The following is a 5,000-nucleotide window of genomic DNA, read 5'->3' as shown; positions in this document are numbered from 1 at the left end:
TTTTACCCTTTTGTTGTGCAACTATTCAGAGCTTGTAAAGTCTGTTTGTAATTTGCATTGTCTATGAAGTGTTTTTCGGACATGTTTGCTTGTGGATCCCGATTGAGGCGTTCTCTTCAACCTGTTCTCTCTTTTGTTGGTCCTAAGGGACAATGGGAGGCTTCGGGGAGGCTGACCTTTGCGGACGGACGCGCGAGGGTGCCGCACGCCTTAGGCAAAACCAGCTAAGGTCGTGACAGTGTGGTATCAGAGCGGGACAAGCACTCATAGAAACACTTGACATGCAAACGTGTGGGACCTAGCGGGGCTGCGTTGAGGGCAGTCAGCACACGCGCGACCGTTTGAGGGAAAACGGGCATGGAGATGTAGGGAAAAGAGTCGCTCAGAGGAGCGGGCATCTGAGATTGGCATTCAGAGGAATGGCCAACCCTTCGCGCAAGAGGCACCACGAGAACAGGCAAGCTTGGAAGAATTTGGAGCGCACAAAGGTTGGGATGGCTGAGTTTGAGCTACGGCTCAACGTTGACAACTTTACTTGATGGTGCTCAAGGCAAGCGAGGCGCTTGGCAAAGGACGAGACCATGCAAAGTGGAATGAGTTGCTCAGCGACCGAAAGAGTTGTGCAAAGCTCACAGAGGTGAGGGGAATTGCTAACTCGAAGAATTCGGTACTCATGCATGGGCTTGTATGCGGACGATGGATTGTTCGTGGCCATCCCAAGGCGGTCGAGACTTGGCGCCATGGAGCATTGAAACTTTCTCTTCGACATGCGAAGGATACGTCCGGAGGAGGCTGAAGTGTGCAACGAGTTCAGCATGTTGCTAGGCCTTGAGGGGTGCAGCGGTGGCTGTATTGACGTGGAGGCGCAATCTAGCAAGTGCGTTTGCAAGAGGCAGAACAATGCACAGTTTGTTCAGCAGATCGGAGTAGTCCAAGGGGATGGTGGTCTCCGAAACGAAGAGAGATGTTGCTCCAACGGGACAGTTATCCAGGAGGGATAAGTCTCAGCTCTCCAGAGGGAGAATCATGTGAGACGGACTTCACATGTTGAGGAGGAGTATCTCACAAACAACAACTCCACGAAGCTCGATGGACTGAGCAAGCGGCGAGGAGTCGTCGCATGATCTCGCTTGAGAGAATGCATCGGTGGATGCATTGCGAGATCAAGTGGGGGAGCGACCCAAAGCAACTCAAATGGAGGCACACTTGGAGTCGATATGGAGATCGGACTCAAGGGAGGGCTGACCCGTGGAATGGTGGGCGCGACGGCCACCATCGACTCAATGCAAAAACGAGGAGCGGAGCAACTTGGGTGTAACTTGGCGAAGTACCCAAGCCGCATGAAGGGAGCCAGCATAGAAGTTGGAACATGGAGCAGAGGCACAGCGCTTTCCCTAGACAGAGGTCAAGGACATGAACTCTTGTAGAGGCAGGAGTAGAATCATGCTGTTCCCTGGGTCCTTCATTCTGACAGAGCGGACTCATCTTGCATGGTGCCAAAGACGAAGGGAGCTTCGGGGCACATGCACCTTATCTCGGAGGAGCATTCGATGGAGGAACTAAGGCGACTCAATTTGCGGAGGCGAAGTTGGGTACAGAAGGCCTTAGCACGGGGCAAGAGGACGCAGAGGCAGGTACTCTTGAAGAATATGCCACAGTGTTGCCATTCGAGTTGCTATGAAGGAAGCGGTGCGCAGTGGAGATTGTGCTGGTAGGGGCAGAGGCCCAGGATCCAGACAATGGTGCACAAATTACAGTGAAGTCGGTGGACTTCGGGAGCTACTAGGCGACGAACTGTCCTAGAGCGGTGCTTCATCTAGGTGTGACCCAAAAGTGGGTGGATGAAGGTCGATTGCCAAAGGAGCGAACAAAATCGAAGGTGGAGGAGACCCTGCGATGTATTGGCAGAGGCCACACATGGAGGGTTCACAATTCGAGTTTATTCCACAAGGATCAGAATGCAATGGAGATGTCACCAGGAGGCGACATGGTGCAGCGGATCGTGGTGGAACAGTTCGTGGCAATGCGACACACACGACAATGTCCCGTGAGGGATGAGATCATATGGAGGTATGATCGGGAGCTACTGGGAGCTCCGCTTTGGTGAACAACACGACGGCAAGAAGGGCTATGGATTCAAGGAGTGAAGGCCATGGTACCGCAGAGGCGGGTCTTCCGGGCGTGCACCGAATTTTGCATCGGATGAAAACCTTGGTCATCAGCATATGGGGGCTGGGTTCCACCAAGGGAAAAGTTCGAATGCAAGTACCAGTGAGTCCCATGAGAGGGACTTGATCATGCAAAGGTATGATCGAAGCAGCTGGAGAGTTGGACTGCTCCAGAGCTCATATTCGCTTAAGGGAGCCCGACAAGTCAGAGGACAAGGTCGAGTAAGCGAACGTTGCTACCAAGGAAGCTAAGGAGAACAGAATCGGTGCAAACCCTACAATGTGATGGCAGAGGCCATGCATGGGAGTTGCAGTCTGTCTTTCCATCGACCAAACAGACTGCTTGGAGAACACAGAGGTGTTGAAGCAGGAGGTCGAAAGGGGCGAGGAAGCGACGATGAGTCCAGAGGGACTTAGCTACCCAAAATCAAGCATCAGTTAGAATGGAGGTGGACTCAGAGGAGTGCCACGGAGACATCTCTACTGATTGTGAAGGAAAGGGATACAGAGGCGAAGCGACGGATAGTAGGGCCATGGGCATGGCAGCGCCATGGTACCGCAGAGGCGGGACTTCCGTGCAAGTCATTGATCCCTTGCTCTCACGGAGGGAGAGCGCTTGGTCGTGAAAGGGGCCGAGGAGGTGGAGCATGCAGAGGCAATCTCCAAGTACCGAGACAAGGCTGAAGGGCAGAGGCCAAGAAACTTCGTAAGACCGGTGTCAACAAGTTTCTCATCAAGATAGCCGTAAGTGAAGGACTTCGGGTCATGCAAGAGTGCACGACCAAGGAACGAAGCAGGCAGTACGTGGTGCTGTACCTTTGCTACTCAGTGGAGTAGGCGGCAGGGTTGATGGAGAAGACGGTACAATCCCAGAGGCGACCTCATCTATCAGAGAATTACTCCAAGTTGGGGTGAAAACTTCCTGCATTCCAGAAGTTCAATGGCATTGAGAAGGTGAATCACAGTAGCTAACTCAACGCAAGGAGTGCAAACACTTCAAGTGCTTCAGAAGTGTGAGCAAAGAGCAGGCGAAGGCCAGTAACCAGCTTGATGCATGAAGTACAACCTCGAGGAGGCGGGCGAAGTCAAGTAACCTTTGCCTTCTCAACTCTTAAGAGAATGGGCGAAACCGAGTACCCCAGTTCTCTTATTTATCCAGCAGAGGAGCTCTGCACAAGTTCAAAGACCCTTCGAAGATAATGGAAGACAATAGTTGTCAAAATCCTCACCAACGGTGATCAGTGCTACTGAGAGTAGATTGTCCGCTTCATTTCCCAATGAAATGCCAATCGAAAGCGGAAGTGATGCGAACCTACTTGGATGTGACAACTAACTGAAAGAAGAGTCAATGAGCAGATTTTGTGGAGGAAGGACCCAAAACTTCAGAAGTTTGCGAGGCGATGCTCGTTAAAGCTCCAACAAGCATCCACCCAGTTCAAGCAGCATGTGGAAATTTTGAGAAACTGGCGCAGTAAGAATGGTCTTTTCCTTCATTTGGTGGATCCGCAGGAATCAACGTGGATCAATACAACTCAGCCAACCCCACACCAGAGTCAGAGTCATTGGCGAGTTGAAGCAGCATGGCGGATCAAAGGTTCGACTACTCAGAAACAGCAGCGGAGAGCAGCTGGGAGCCAGGAGGCGCATTGCAGCTGGAGCGGAAGATTGAAGACTCAGCAAAGGCGAAGAGTTGCAGTGTTCACAAAGGCTTCGACGAGGACGTCGAAGGGATAAGTGGGGGAGAATGTAACGGACAAACTTCTAAACAAGATGTTGGATGTAATGCTTATGTCTGTCCGTTGTCTTTTGGCATGTTCATGCCTTGTACAGAATGTAAAGGGGCGGCCGAAGGCTTAATAGTCCCATTTTAGTTGGGTTGGTGGCCTCTTTAGGCTTGTAAATAAAGGTTGTGTCATGTGGACACGTTCGAGAGCTTTTCGGTCTGTAATGGACCATTTTACCCTTTTGTTGTGCAACTATTCAGAGCTTGTAAAGTCTGTTTGTAATTTGCATTGTCTATGAAGTGTTTTTCGGACATGTTTGCTTGTGGATCCCGATTGAGGCGTTCTCTTCAACCTGTTCTCTCTTTTGTTGGTCCTAAGGGACAATGGGAGGCTTCGGGGAGGCTGACCTTTGCGGACGGACGCGCGAGGGTGCCGCACGCCTTAGGCAAAACCAGCTAAGGTCGTGACAGGGTGGCACAGGGCTGGATGGGGCTTTCGTATAGCAGGGACGGTGCTGCCTCTCGCTTCGCTCGCTGTTCGCCGCTCGCCGCTCGCTCGCGCAGCCAAAAATGGCCAGTTTTGGCCCGTTTTGGCCAGTTTTTGGCCTGTTTTTGCGTTGCGCGGTGACCATCTTGAGCGGAGCAAAATGTCAGCCATCTCAGCACCCTGGAACCCCCCGGGTGGCACAGGGCTGGATGGGGCTTTCGTATAGCAGGGACGGTGATGCCTCTCGCTTCGCTCGCTGTCCGCCGCTCGCTGCTCGCTCGCGCAGCCAAAAATGGCCAGTTTTGGCCCGTTTTTGGGCCGTTTTGGCCTGTTTTTGGCCTGTTCTTGCGTCGCGCGGTGACCGTCGTGAGCGGAGCAAAATGTCAGCCATCTCAGCACCCTGGAACCCCCCGGGTGGCACAGGGCTGGATGGGGCTTTCGTATAGCAGGGACGGTGCTGCCTCTCGCTTAGCTCGCTGTCCGCCGCTCGCCGCTCGCTCGCGCAGCCAAAAATGGCCAGTTTTGTCCCGTTTTTGGGCCGTTTTGGCCTGTTTTTGGGCTGTTCTTGCGTCGCGCAGTGACCGTCGTGAGCGGAGCAAAATGTCAGCCATCTCAGCACCCT

This window comes from Musa acuminata, unplaced genomic scaffold (assembly GCF_036884655.1).
Source record: "Musa acuminata AAA Group cultivar baxijiao unplaced genomic scaffold, Cavendish_Baxijiao_AAA HiC_scaffold_617, whole genome shotgun sequence".
NCBI lineage: Eukaryota > Viridiplantae > Streptophyta > Magnoliopsida > Zingiberales > Musaceae > Musa > Musa acuminata.
The sequence above is the reverse complement of the archived record's forward strand: the minus strand, read 5'-3'. Positions refer to the sequence as shown.